This window comes from Bufo bufo, chromosome 3 (assembly GCF_905171765.1).
Source record: "Bufo bufo chromosome 3, aBufBuf1.1, whole genome shotgun sequence".
Taxonomy (NCBI): domain Eukaryota; kingdom Metazoa; phylum Chordata; class Amphibia; order Anura; family Bufonidae; genus Bufo; species Bufo bufo.
Genome location: NC_053391.1, coordinates 117672541 through 117688216, shown reverse-complemented (window position 1 = coordinate 117688216; position 15676 = coordinate 117672541).

Here is a 15676-nt window from a genome sequence, read left to right as displayed (position 1 = left end):
AGTCAATGGGACCGCTAAAAAACGCGGAGGCACACAAGATTGTCATCCGCATCCACGCATCTGCATCTGTTTTTTTCCTATCATTTGCGTGGAAAACCTGTCTTAGACTTTTTTTTACATTCCTTTATGTCTGGTGGTCCTCCAAAAATAAAGGAAGACACACGAAAACAAAAACGGAAACGGAACACAACAACGGTCGTGTGCATGAGGCCTAAGGGGAAAAAAATTAAAACCACACGATTTGTCATTTTTTTGTCACCTTTGCCTCCCAAAAATTGAATAACAGTGATCAAAAAGTCGTACGTTTAACAAAAATGATACCAATAAAAACTACAGTTTGTCCCGCAAATAAAAAAGTCAGTGAAATTTTTTTTCAAAGGTTTTATAAATAGTAATAAAAAAAAAAAACTATACAAGTTTGGTATTGCCGTATAGGTATTGAGCTGCAGAAACATAGAATAAGGATGTCATGTAATTTTTAGTGCACTGTAAACACCATGATGCCAAAACCCCATAAACCTTGGCAGCATTGTAGTTTTTTTTTTTTTTTTTCAGTTTAACCTCACAAATAATTTCCCTCCATTTTCCAATAACAGACATGATAAATTAAATGGTGCCCTTAAAAAAATACAACTTATCCTCAAAAAATAAGCCCTAATATGACTACATGAATGCAACTTTAAAAAAAAAAAAAGTTGGTTATTGGAAGGTGGGGAGGAAAAAACGAAATGCAAAACCAAAAATGGGCCCCGTATTTAAGGGGTTAAAGTCCCCGGCTAGCTCTGGGATTGGACGCTGAGCCTGGAACATGATTGGTTTGGCTTCTAGCCTCACTAAGGCTCAGTTCACACCTGAGCGTTCTGAAAGGAGCGCTCTGTATGCGCGATTGTACGGGCGTTTACAAGCGCGCATACAGAGACAAGTGTGCACACAGTGTCGCGCGTTCCCGAAAGTCTATGTACGGGAACGCGCGACAAGCGCCCAAAAAAACGCTCCTGTACTTGTGTGAGCGTCGGGCGTTTTACAGCGCGATCGTACGCGCTGTAAAACGCCCAGGTGAGAACCATTTCCATAGGGAAGCATTGGTTTCTCCTTGTTGAGCGTTTTACAGCGCGTGTGAAGATCGACCAGCCAGGAGCTTTACTGGTTGGCATTGCAACCCTCCCAGCACAGCCATGCACAGAGTTGTGGTTGGGTAAAGGCTTGACACTACAGGTGGGGAACCCTGGCACCTAAACCCAAGTGCTACACACTTTGTAGAACTTATTGAACTTATTGAATAGGCCCTAGTGAGCACTTGATTACATTCATCATACAGTGAGCATTACTTTTTATTTCTCATCCTATGTTTAACATATCGCCAACATAGTCCATAGAGCTGTACAAAGAATGCACTTACACCGGTCCTTGTTCCCAATCCTAATGTCAAACTCTCCAATACAAAGCCAAGCTAATCATGTTATGGAATGAGCAAGGGTCTTTTGGTGCACATGTCTGGTGTATACCCTGAGAAGATCTCTCAGTGTATGTGTTGGACATAGGAACCAGATGTATGCCAAAATACTGTCCTTTTGGCAAAAATCCATCTGGAATACATCAGTATATCTTCTTTCAACTGTACTGGAAGGTGTATCTGGCATCCCTTAGAGGGGTTGTGTCATCAATCATATTCTACATTTTTCAATCTAGCACCTGGATCTGGAAACTTTTGTAATTACATGGAATTAAAAATCTATTATAGCCAGTAAGCTTTTCAAGTAAATATATCTGTATAGCTCCACCTGCTGTTTGTTTTTTTTCCTTATTTTTTGTCCGTCTCACTGATCTGGTTGAACGTGCTCAGTTTATATCTTCAACTGCTACCAGCCATATGTTCTGTTAGAAGCTGTGTCAGTTACAGGGAGAGATCTGCAGCAGGAAGGACACGACCTCTGAGAACCAGACTAAAGTGAATCTAGCAGAGCAATTGGAGCAATGGATGAGATCTCTGGATCCATGTGAGGTCCAGGGATGGTTCTAGCTTTGTTAGAAAGGTATTGACGTGTCCTATGCGATGTCTGATTTTCATTTTTTTACGGAAATCGTGGGACAACCCCTTTAAAATATTGTAAAGTATTTTTTACAATTTGAATTAATAGCAGATGTATGCAACCTAATGAGACATCAGGACATTTTTTGGCATACACACCAAATATTGTGTTACCAGGGCTTAAGAAAGTCACAGGAATTAAAGGAAACCCAGTAAAACAGGTACATGCTGGTGTTAGGCTGAATGTGCAATTTCTCCTGACCCCTCCATAGACCTGCTCGATGGGCTCTGCTAATTTCCCCAAAAAACAAAAGGATCAGGCAGATGAAATCCAGCCTGATCATTATCTCCCCTGACATTTCCTATCGGGGGAGAGTCGGGAGGTCCCCACAGACATTGGCTAGTTGGCAGGTCCCTCCGACACTGACGTGTTCAGATGAAGTTTGTCTAATGTGTATGGCTGCTTTACCCTGGTTGATACAGGCCTGCAGAGTTAATCACCCTTCATACCCGCTGTCTGGCGGGTACACGACTTTCTACTCTTCATGCTACAAAGCTGTGGTAACCCAGGCAATCATCAGAGCTGCTCTTCCACCATTCATGAGTAATTATTTATGAAGCCTCTCTGTACTCCCACATAAGCTCACAGCTGGCTGCAGTTTAATGAACGGTGACATTTATAGCTCAATTTACTACCATACATGCATTTTTAAGGCTGAGCATTAGATAGACACATGGGACTATCTATAGCACAAATACATGCAAACCCAAGGTCCAAAGACAATATGAACAGTGAATGGATGAAACATTAAGCAAAATCTTAATGTGGCCGTCAGATGTCAGGAGTAGCCACAGTCTCTACCCCAGGTGCTATGATCCGAATTATCCTGGAACTGTGGATAAAGTGTTAGATTTACCGTGCATGCAAGTATAGGACACAGTGACATACACACGTGAATGGGAGTGTTTTTTGCATTCATCTGCATGGATTTCCGCAGGCTCTATTCAGTTGAATGGGGCAGTCATGGAAATATCTGCAACAAATCTGCTGTGTATGTATACTACCTAGGGGTTCCTCTAGGGCTCATGCACACGAACGTGTGTGGCCTGTGCCCCTTTGCGGCCCGTAAATTGAATGGGTCCCAAAAAAAATACATATTTTTTTTACGGTGTAGACTGAGTCTTACAGATTGCGGACCCATTCAAGTGAATGGGTCCGCATCCGCAAACGGCAGGCACACAGCCAGTGCCCATGCATTGCAGACCACTCGCTTTGCAACACGCTGTGCATACGTTTGTGCGAATGAGCCCTTAGGCACCTTTTACACGAGCGTGTATTCCGTGCGGGTGCAATGCGTGACATGAACGCATTGCATCGTCACTGAATCTTGACCCATTCACTTCAATGGGGCTCTGTACATGGTGATGGAGCATGTGATGAGCGTAGTGACGTCACCAAAGGTCCTTTTCTCCCAGGTCCTCAAAGAAGAAGAAAGAAGAGAAGCCGGGCTGCACGAACAAGTGGATGAGGTGAGTTTATTTTTTATTTTATTTTTTGTTATAAGGGAAAATAATAAAATTTACACAACACCGATCCCAAACCAGAACTTCTGTGAAGAAGTCCGGGTTCGGGTCTGGGTACCAAACATGCCGATTTTTCTCACGCGCGTGCAAAACGCTTTAAAATGCTTTACACTCGCATTGAAAAATTGCGCATTTTCCCGCGACGCACCCGCATCCTATCCGGCCCTCACACGCGACACCCATGTAAAAGAGGCCTTAATGCCTTAGGCCTCTTCCACATTTCTATGTCAGTGTAATGTCAGTGAAAAAAAGCGTATATTTATCATCCGTGTAGGTGTCCGTGAAACAATGCATGATGTGTCCGTTTTAACGCTCCGTGTGTCAATCATAATCAATGGACATTGCTCAGCTGAAAATGTATTTCAACAGCATTTTCATATCTCTGTTCCGTGAAAAATGGACGCACCACGGATGCCATCCGTGTAGTGTCCGTAATTTTCACGGACTCATAGACTTCAATTGGCATGCTTGGTCTGCATTACGGACCAAAGTAGTGCATGTCTCCGTGATTTTTTTTTACTGACTCATGGGTCAGTCATTGGGTATGTGTGCTGCCCGTTGAAATTGCGGACAGCACATGTCAGTGAAAAATAGAAATGTGGACAAGGCCTTATTTACACGCCGGTGTTCGATCAGTGATTTCCATCACTGATTTTAGGACAAAACCAGGTGCGGCTCTAAACACAGAACAAGTGCAGATCTTTCGCTTATACCTTATCTCTGTGTAGCCTTCACTTCGGATTTTTGCCCCTTTTAGAAGAGTGAATTCCACACCTGTGATTTTGTAGCAAAAAGAGCTCGTGTGAAAGAGCCCTCCGGGTGAGTATGCAGCAGCTCCCATCCTGACCTCCCAGCACTGTCAGTGTTATCCAATACATTCCAGACCTCTAAGGGTTGCATAGCATCATAAATCAATATAATGCTATGTGACCCCGGCAGTGCTGGGAGTTCATGCTGCGAGTCCGGAGTGTGCAACTCGCTCATCTGAAAGCGGCCAAAAGTGTGCAACTCGCTCATCTGAAAGTGGCCAAACTCTATAGTTAAAATAATCTCAAAGTCCAGGTAGTCAATGTATTTAGAAATTTAGCCTGATTCAGTTGAGGTCCGTTTGGAGTGATAGTCCATATTTTGGGATTGTTCTAGTTATATCTAGTTATATAGTCTGAATTCTGACCTATTGTCCTAAGCCATTGTCTGTATGGATCTTTCCGTCTGAGTGTCATCTTTTGCCCGAATTCCTGTACCACTGTGTCTGAACCGTGTCCTAGTTACCAAAGTCCATCTTGCCAAGTTCTGCTATATTTGAACAGTGTCCAAGTTTGTGAAGTCTATATGTCCAAGTTCCTGAACTCCATACCTGAAGTTCTTGTGTCCATATGTGTAATGCCCCCGAGTGTTTACCACTCCTACGCCCTAATTCTATCTGTGAATGCTAATATAATGTTATCTTATGCATTCATTTCCAGGTCCCTAGACACTGTGCATTTATAATAATGTTATGTAATTGTTCATGTAATGTGCCTGGTTCACCAGCAGGTGGCAGCAACTATGGCAGAGCTACACTTAGAGAGAATGGAACTCGCCATTCCATTCTCCCCTCCTTGGTCAGAAGTGGGCCAGTCCTGTTTGCTATCAGAAGGAGGTAGGGAGTTCTGGTGTGTTCTGGTTGAGACTCCATGTTGGGGCTGCCAGGTTTACATTCTATCTCTAGTCTTTTAGGCTTCAGGACTGTTATTCCAATCAAAGCTACTGTGATCACATAAAATGAAGCTACTGCAGTATTAGGCAGATCTCAATGATTTTCAGAAGCTCACGTAAGCATTGTGATTTATCGCTCTGCATAATTCTGATGCTACAATATGGAACAAAGATCTATTTCTGGAAATGCATCTGACATGGCTTCTTTCAGGAAGTCACTTAATGATACTTCTCTAGCTTCTCTTCTCACATTAAATTTCATTCCAGCTCAAGAGAAAATCAATACAATGCTGTCCATTCAAGTAGAAAAAGAGCAATGTTGATGCCCTGCTGATTGTTACACGTAGACACAGCATAATCTACCATCAGCACTAGAAAAAGTCAGAAAACCTTAAAACATGGAACATGGAACATTTTTGAAGATTACATATGGCAATATATGCATGTGCCGTCTCTCCTTATACTGTATAATATGTGCCCATGAAAGCGTTAAATGACAGTGATGATATAAAACCTATATCTAGATGTTTAGACTCAAAGTGGACATCTCCATGAAAACATTCCTCAGATAGAAGTTGAGCAGTTAGGTCCTTGATAGGGATCAGAACTCTTAATCCTGTCTTTCACATAAGAAGAGCTAAGCTTCCTGTAGATGTAGGTCTACCAAAATCAACCTTTGACGAGACTTTACATTCCAGGTTGATTACAGTTCACATCTGGTGGTTCATTGCCTTTAAAGGGCCCTTTACAGAGGCTGAGAATTGAAAAGACCATTGCTATCAAGCTATCGGTTTGTTCCAGACAATCTGCTTGTACATTGTTCAGTGTAAAGGGACCTTAACTCACAGCTGATATCCTCAGACAGTGGACCTCAAACTTGCCTCTGACTCACAGCTGATATCCTCAAAAACAGTGGGCCCCAAACTTGCCTCCAAGCTACAGCTGATATCCTCAAAAACAGTGGACCCCAAAATTGCCTCCAACTCACAGCGGACATCTTCAAAAACAGTGGAGCCCAAACTTGTTTCTAGGCTGAAACCTATAGCGGTTATACTCAAAAGCATAGGACCCTAAATTTGGTCCAAACCAAAACTGTATGTTAAAGGGGGAGTTATGGGACCTTTGAGATTTGCCTTGGGTAATGCTTCCTAATGAAAGAGTCTCCATTTTCAATGGAGTTCTTTAACAGCAAATTATAACTCTACTAAGTATTAACTACTTAGCTACAAGACAGAGGTGAATGTAGAACGTGACAAGACTATAATCATCCGTTTCCACTGTAATTTTCTGCCTCCTTCACAGTTTTATCCAGAGCTTGATTACTAAGTGCGTCACAGAGCTGACAACCCTGAAAATATCTACTGAAATTACAGGATCTGGTGATGAAATGGACTCTCGGCTAAAGCAACATAGCAAGAGGATCACTTTCTGCTCACCACAAACATTAAACATAATGGACCTCAAATTACAGAAAGATGGAACAAAGAGACCATCAAAGCAACGGTAGATTTAGACCAGATGTACTTGAGGGAGCAAGGACGAAGGATTTTAACAAGAACCTGTTTCTAAAAAGAGCAATGCACCATTGTCCTGTTTATTTCATTAAAGACGGTATACAGGTAATGGAAGCTGTACAGCTTTCTAAAGGAAAGTTATGTATTTTATATGGGTTTGTATTAAATGTACTTGTAAAGCATGGACTGTATGGGGTAATATTTAAAAGAAAATTCCTAGGTTGTCTATTATACCATAATTACAGATCACGACACTGGACTGTAAGGAATTCATAAAGTATCAGGAAAGCTCTTTGTGGTTCTTGAAGTGCTGGAAACCTTGTGTAATGACCTCAATGTCAAGGTTAGCATTATTGGCGTCTGATGAAATACAGTACAAAATTTTAAAAAAGGCAATATTAGTTAGCATCGTTATTAAATGATGAAGGAGCAAGAATAGAAGGGTCACCACTCAGTATGGCCAGTATCCCTTGGACATGTTGCAGTATCCTTGATTTCAGCACCATGGACACATCACATCATCTATAACTAGGAACTTTAAAAAAGTTATTCTGCTGTGAAAATGTAGAGTTAATGTAACTGACAATGCATTCCATCTGCAGCACATTCCCTCACCCCGGCCTAATCAGCGGAGATGTACGAGATGTCCATCCCTCTAATTATCTAGATAGAGCGGTAGATCACACCGGGCATGCTTCCTCCTCACTTTCCCCATCAGTCAGGCAGCCTGGAATGAAATGTTTACATGCACAGAGCACAGCCATCTTACCTGCAGAGAAGGAGAATGTTAGGAGGGGTTTGCTGCAGCTTCACCTCATCAGGACTACATAAGGCATGGAAAGGATCTATAGGCCAGGACAGGGCAGATGCACTGGAAGTTCACTGCAGTGGAGAGGAAGGGTAAATCCAGTGTAAACATTCCCAAGCTGAGCATATTCTCAGTCCATGGTGCCTGTGCTATGGGATTGGGGACTGCGATATGCTACAGGCCTCCCTCTATGCAAGAAGGCATCAGGCCAGGAGGCTGGGCACAGGATAAGGCGTAAACAGAACAGCGTGACAGGAGCTGGTGAGCTCAGGCTGGGTCTCTCCTCTCAGAAACTGGAGGGGGAGGGGGGAGGCAGCCTCATCAGCATGATGAAATCATCACTGCCACCTCCCATGGGATTTGCTCTTAGCGCGCGGGATGCTACATCTACAAATGATACCCTTTCCTTGCGGAAGATCAGCAGGGCTGTCCACTTGAACCTTTTAACTCTCCTGTCAATAGGTGCAGGACATTTGGTGATGCTCCTCTTAGTTGTTATTTAGGCACATATAAAATCTGCAAATGTCACTGTCTATGTCAAATATAGTCAAATTGTTGCATAGAGCGTGATTATACACGTGCTGGTGTGCTATCAATGTGACATACATGTGCGCCATTTCAAGTGAAATACTGACGTATACTTCCGCAAATAAGGCTGGGGCTACACGGGGACATGAAGACTGCAATGCGATGCAATGAGACACCGCACCTAATGCTTGTTAGTGGGGTCACAATGTGTCATGTAACATTGTTGGATGTTTGGTAGCAAGTTGCGTGTGACTTTGCCATCACAGACCACAATGCAAGTCGTACGTGACTGCTAATTAATGCCTGCGACAAACATTTTTGGGTTGGGTGACTTTTCTAAAACTTGCTGTCGCAGATGTCGCCTGAGGCACGGCTTAGGTGACATGTTTGTCTTGACTTAGGCTGGGTTCACACGGGCAAGTTTTCTGCGCGGGTGCAATGCGTGAGGTGAACGCATTGCACCCGCACTGAATACCGACCCATTCACTTCTATAGGGCTGTGCACATGAGCGGTGATTTTCACGCATCACTTGTGCGTTGCGTAAAAATCGCAGTATGCTCTATATTGTGCGTTTTTCACACAACACAGGCCCCGGAGAAGTGAATGAGGCTGCGTGAAAATCGCAAGCAAGTGCGGATGCGGTGCGATTTTCACGTATGGTTGTTAGGTGACGATCGGGATGGGGACCCGATCTTTATTATTTTCCGTTATAACATGGTTATAAGGGAAAATAATAGCATTCTTCATACAGAATGCTTAGTAAAATAGTGATGGAGGGGTAAATTTTTTTTTATAATTTAACTCACCTTAATCCACTTGTTATCGCTACCCGGCTTCTCTTCTGTCTTCTTCTTTGATTTGTGAGGAAAAGGACCTGTGGTGACGCCACTGTGCTCATCACATGGTCCATCACATGATCCATCACCATGGTTACATACCCCCTTACTTAAAACCAAGCCGCCCTCGGCTTGTGCTTAGGGTATGCTGTAGGGTTCCCTTCAAAAGTTAAAGTGCTGCTTTAGACTGCTTTCCTGTTACTGTATACATAAACTAACATAACAATGGCTGCCTATATGTCTCTGCCTATTTGAGTAGGGTGTCTATTTATGCTTTACGCTTTGTCACCTTGATTTCTAAACTGGTAGCTTCACATTCTCCTTAGGGAAGTGCACAGTACCTTAGGGCACTTAGGAACATATTTTTTTAGCAGCGGGGTTACCCTTTAAAGATGTTGAGACTGCTTGTGACTTTACCACTTGTCCTCTCTGTGTCGTAACAGCACATGTTCCCAAAGACACAGGACATACTGGCTCCTTCCCCTCCCAATTCTGTGTAGATACAAAGGTTAAGGGCATATGCAAATACAGTACAATACCTAGGCTTTCTGAACTAACACAAGGCAAAGTGGGACCATTAGTCCTCAGAAGCAGTCCATGAGCGATGACGCAATGATGCTAACTATCTGGCTAACAATATAAACTCCAAAGTCCATTCAAAAAGTGCATAAGAGGTCACATTGTGGTACCCATAAAAGGAGTCCAGACAATGGGCTAAAGTGCTTAAACTTGGCAGAACCTGTAAAATGTTAATGCAAAAATATGATAGTAGAAATCACAAAAAGCTCAGATACACGTTTAAGTCTTTTCTTTGGGTGCTGGCTTGTAACGTTTTGCAAAACCGGAACATACAGGATAGTGAAAAAAGTCATTTGTAATCCACATAAGGTAGTAGAACTGGTATTTGTAATCCACATGAGGTAGTAGGTAATTCCCACAGTGGGTAGTTTACCTCACAGCATGAGGTCTCCTCCGGGAGGGGCTGGAAGTCTTTGAGGGCGCAAAAGTCCTTCTTTAAGCTCTGTGACATCTTCACCACTGTCACTGCTAGTTCTGGTGCTCTCTGGAGCTGCAACTTCAGCAAAATTATCATCTGTGATCATCTCCTGGTGGCAATAAAAAGGGGGAATAATTGAGGGATTTGAAAGAATAACTTGAGTCCAGACTTTGAGATGAAGTTCAATGGCAGCTTTACTTGAATAAACGTTTCCTCAAACAGTTTTTAGACTTTGTCTTGGTTCCAGCAGGCTTTAGCATAAACTGGCAGGCAAACTCAACTCTGCTTTATCTCTTTCTCTCTGCTGTACTGACAGGCTAGCTTGGTAACTTTGATTCCTTCTTTATACTGCACTCCACTCTTTAGTCTGACTTAGTTTCAGCCAAGGAATAGTCCTGTCAGCTCCAACATGGAGTCTGAACTGAAATAATCGAGAACTGACACCCCTTCTTCTGGTAGCCAACAGGACGGCCCACTTCTGTGCAAAGGGGGGAGAATGGAATGGTGAGTTCCATTCTGTCTAAGATAGCTCTGCCAGAAATTCTGCCACCTGCCGGTGAACCAGGCATATTACATATATAACAGTTGCGTAACAATATTATAGATGCACATTGTGGTGAACCTGGAACAGAATTACACAGATAACATTTATGTTAGATCATTAAAGACAGTAGCAGTGTCACGGATGTAGTAGGGGACAACACCAAAAGACAACAAGACGGAAGGGAAAAGACACTAGGCCTCACCGCTAGGGAAGGAAAAGGGTCACCACCTATGAAACCCTGCTCCTGGCCCTAACTCTTATCCATATGGGCACCTCTCGATGGTAGAGATGCCCATACACAGGAACCTAGAAAACCCTGGTGGCCTTCAGATGCCCTAGACTTAATGACAGGGCAGAGACAACCCGCTCCTTCCCTGGTGAAGGAACCAGCATCTCACTGAGGCCTAGTAAACAAGAGAGGGGGGAAAAGAATACAAAACACAACAAGCGGAACACTTAACTTCGATGGATGATGGATGATCAGGACTTCAACTAGAACCACATTCCAGCTCTTCCAACACCAAATGAAACTATCCAGAGCAAGGAGTAATGGGTGAAGTCAAACTAAATAGGGGGAGGTAAAGGTCACATGATCCACACCTGAACAGGAGGTGTGGACATACAAGCAACACACAAAGTGAAACCAAAAGATGCTGTCAGATCACTAATGAGCAGATAATCTTTCAGACCTTCTCAAACCTGTCACCGGTGTGACAGTACCCCCCCCCCCTCCGGGCACCCAGGACCAACCCAGGACCAACCTTATCAGGATGAGCTCTGTGGAATGCTCTCACCAGACGACTAGCATTAACATTGGTTGCTGGAACCCACATCCTCTCCTCTGGTCCGTACCCTCTCCAATGAATGAGATACTGGAGGGATCTCCGGAGAACTCGGGAGTCCACAATCCTGCTGATCTGAAATTCAAAATTGCCGTCCACCATGACAGGAGCGGGAGGCAAGGAGGATGACTCAACAGGTTCAACACATTTCTTTAACAACGATTTATGAAATACGTTATGGATTTTTAATGCCTGAGGAAGTTCAAGACGGAAGGTTACAGGGTTAACAATGGCAGTGATCTTATATGGACCAATAAATCTTGGTCCCAACTTCCAAGAAGGTACCTTAAGTTTAATATTTCTTGTAGACAGCCACACAGAATCACCCACTCTCAGGTCCGGACCACTCATACGACGCTGTCAGCCGCATGCTTATACCTGTTGCCCATCTTTTCCAGGTTATTTTGGATTTTCCGCCAAATAGAAGACAAAGAAGTGGAAAATCGTTCCTCCTCAGGAATGCCGGAATTATGAGCACCAGAAAATGTACCAAACTGTGGATGGAACCCATATGCCCCAAAAAAGGCTACTTATCAGTTGATTCCTGTCTACGGTTATTTATAGCAAACTCAGCTAACGACAAAAATTAAGACCACTCTTCCTGATTCTCTGAAACAAAACATCTCAGGTAAGTCTCCAGATTCTGATTAGTGCGCTCCGTCTGTCCGTTCGACTGAGGATGAAAAGCCGAAGAGAAGGACAATTGTATACCCAGACGAGTACAGAACGCTCTCCAGAATCTGGAAACAAACTGAGTCCCTCTATCGGACACCACATCAGAGGGAATGCCATGTAGTTTCACGATGTTGTCGACAAACACCTGCGCAAGAGTTTTAGCATTGGGTAGACTAGGTAATGCAATAAAGTGTGCCATTTTACTAAAACGATCGACAACCACCAGAATCACGGTCTTTCCTGAAGAAAATCCGTGATAAAATCCATGGACAAATGGGTCCAAGGTCTGGACGGGATGGGCAATGGAAGCAGAGATCCGGAAGGCCGAATATGTGTCACCTTAGCACGTGCACAGGTACCACAGGCTGACACATAGTCCTCAATACACTTACGCAACCCCGGCCACCAGAATCTGAGAGAGATGAGATCGATAGTCGATCTGCTCCCAGGGTGCCCAGCAAGCACTGTACAGTGATGTTCCTCGAACACCTTGTAACGTAATTCGGGGGGAACATACAATTTCCCCTGAGGACAAGAGTCCGGAGCATTTTCCTGTGCCTCCAACACCCTGGCCTCGAGATCAGGATAAAGAGCGGAAATAACTACCCCTTTAGATAAAATGGGACTAGGGTCATTAGACTCACCCCCCCCCCCCCCAGGAAAGCTACGTGACAAAGCATCCGCCTTGACGTTCTTAACCCCAGGGCCGTAAGTGACGATGAAGTTAAATCTGGTGAAAAACAATGACCATCTGGCCTGCCTTGGGTTCAGTCGCTTAGCCGACTCCAAGTAGGCCAGATTCTTGTGATCCGCAATTACCGTAATAGGATTAATTGCTCCTTCCAACCAATGCCGCCATTCCTCGAACGCCAACTTAATGGCCAGCAATTCCCTATTACCCACATCATAATTCCTTTCAGCAGTCAAAAGTTTTTTAGAGAAAAATGTACATGCGCGCCATTTACTGGGTGAAGGACCCTGCGACCTCAGACACGTCAACCTCAACAATAAATGGTTGAGACACGTCCGGTTGCACCAGAATAGGGGCCGAAGCAAAACATTCTTTCACAGCAGAAAAGGCCTGTAATGCCGCATCAGACCAGATAGAAATATCAGCACCCTTCCTAGTCATGTCTGTTAAAGGTTTAACCACCGATGAATAGTTAAAGATAAATTTACGGTAGTAGTTGGTAAACCCCAAAAACCGCATAAGCGCTTTCAGATTTTCGGGTCGATCCCAGTCCAACACGGCACGGACCTTCTCGGGATCCATACGAAAACCTGAGGATGAGAGCAGGTAACCCAGAAATTGCACTTCCTGTACAGCAAATACACACTTTTCCATCTTAGCATACAACTTATTCTCTCTTAGGATCTGTAACACCTGTCTCACATGATCCTGATGAGTCTCCATATTAGGCGAATAAATTAGTATGTCATCAAGGTATACAACGACAAACCTCCCCACCAGATGATGAAAGATGTCATTGACAAAGTGTTGAAAAACCACAGGAGCTTTGGTTAACCCAAAGGGCATGACCAGGTTTTCAAAATGACCCTCAGGGGTATTAAATGCGGTCTTCCACTCATCCCCCTCCTTGATCCTTACCAGATTATATGCCCCCCTCAGATCCAATTTAGAGAACACCTTGGCACCAACAATCTGACTAAACAAATCCGGAATCAAAGGAAGCGGGTAAGGATCACGGACGGTAATACGATTGAGCTGACGTAAGTCCAGACATGGTCTCAGGGTACCATCCTTTTTCTTTGCAAAGAAAAATCCAGCAGCCACTGGGGACTTGGATGGTCTAATATGTCCCTTTGCCAAACTCTCGGTGATATACTCTCGCATAGCCTTTCTTTCGGGTTCCGAAAGATTATACAACCGAGATTTGGGCAATTTACCTCCGGGAATAAGATTGACGGGACAGTCATACTCCCGGTGCGGAGGCAACTCCTGATTACCACTCTCAGAAAACACATCAGAAAATTCTGAAATGAACGAGGGTACAGTTTTAGTGGTAACCATAGAGAACGATGCATTAAGACAGTTGTCCATGCAAAAATCACTCCACTTGAGAATCTGTCTCGCTTGCCAATCGATGTTAGGGTTATGTTTGCTTAACCATGGTAAGTCCAACACCAACGGAGCAGGCAGACCCTCCATAGAACAGGAGATAGATTCCTGATGCAAATCACCCACTCTTAAATGAATGTCATTCACTACCTGCGACAGGCATTTTTGGGCGAGAGGTGCTGAGTCAATTGCAAAGACAGAAATACTATTCTCTAATGCATTAGTAGTTAACCCGTGAAAGTTAACTCCTGCCCCACTGTCGATAAAAGCTTCGATTTTCACAGTTTTGGACTCTAGCGCAACCTCGGCTGACAGGAGAAAACGGGTACTACCAGTAAAAGACAAAAGTAGGTTTTCTTGCTGCCCACCCACACTACCAATAGTAATTTGGGGATTAAACTTTTTTTTCCTTTGGTTTACACCTTGATGCTGCAAGTACGGACAAATATTCACAAAATGTCCCTTCTTGCCACAACAAAAGCAGACTCCTTTCACATGACCCAAGCTTTTGCCAGTAGTTCCAGGAGTAGCTCCTCCTAACTGCATAGGCTCATCACAAGGCACAACCACCCGAGTCTCTCCACCATAAGTGTCAAAGGAAGCAGTACCCTTATTGGACAGTACGTTCTGAAGGTGAGGACCCCTAGATCTCTCCCTCAGGCGTCTATCAAGACATACAGCAAGGGACATAGCTGCTTCCAATGACTCAGGATTTTCATGAAAAGCCAATGCGTCCTGGCAGAATTGGATACGGAGAGCAGAATCGTTCCACTCTGTATCCGTAGCCCATCTCCTATATTCAGAGCAAAAAGTCTCCGCAGAACGTTCTCCCTGCCGCAAAACCTGTAACTTGGTCTCGGCCTGAGAGATCCGATCCGGGTCATCATAGATAAGACCCAAGGCTCTAAAGAATTCATCTACAGACCGGAGGAACGATGATCCGGTCGGCAGAGAAAAAGCCCAAGATTGGGCGTCTTCTTTAAGTAATGAAATAATCATACCCACACGTTGACACTCATCACATGACTCCCTGAACCGGATGAAATTGTCACTACCCCCGGAAAACCTGTCCGGGAGAGCTACCTTCGGTTCAGGGCAGGCCTGGAACCCACCACTGGAACCAGCAGCCTGTGGGCTCTGAATCTGTAAAACCATCGCACGGAGGTCTGCTACCTCCAAAGTCAGATTCTGCATCTGTTCGACCAGTGCAGTCATAGTATCCATAGCTGCACAGATCAGAACAAAAAATGGCGGTATTGGCTCTGGATAATCTCACGGATGTAGTAGGGGAGAACACCAAAAGACAACAAGACGGAAGGGAAAAGACACTAGGCCTCACCGCTAGGGAAGGAAAAGGGTCACCACCTATGAATCCCTGCTCCTGGCCCTCACTCCTATCCATATGGGCACCTCTCGATGGTAGAGATGCCCATACACAGGAACCTAGAAAACCCTGGTGGCCCTCAGATGCCCTAGACTTAATGAAAGGGCAGAGACAACCCGCTCCTTCCCTGGTGAAGGAACCAGCGTCTCACTGAGG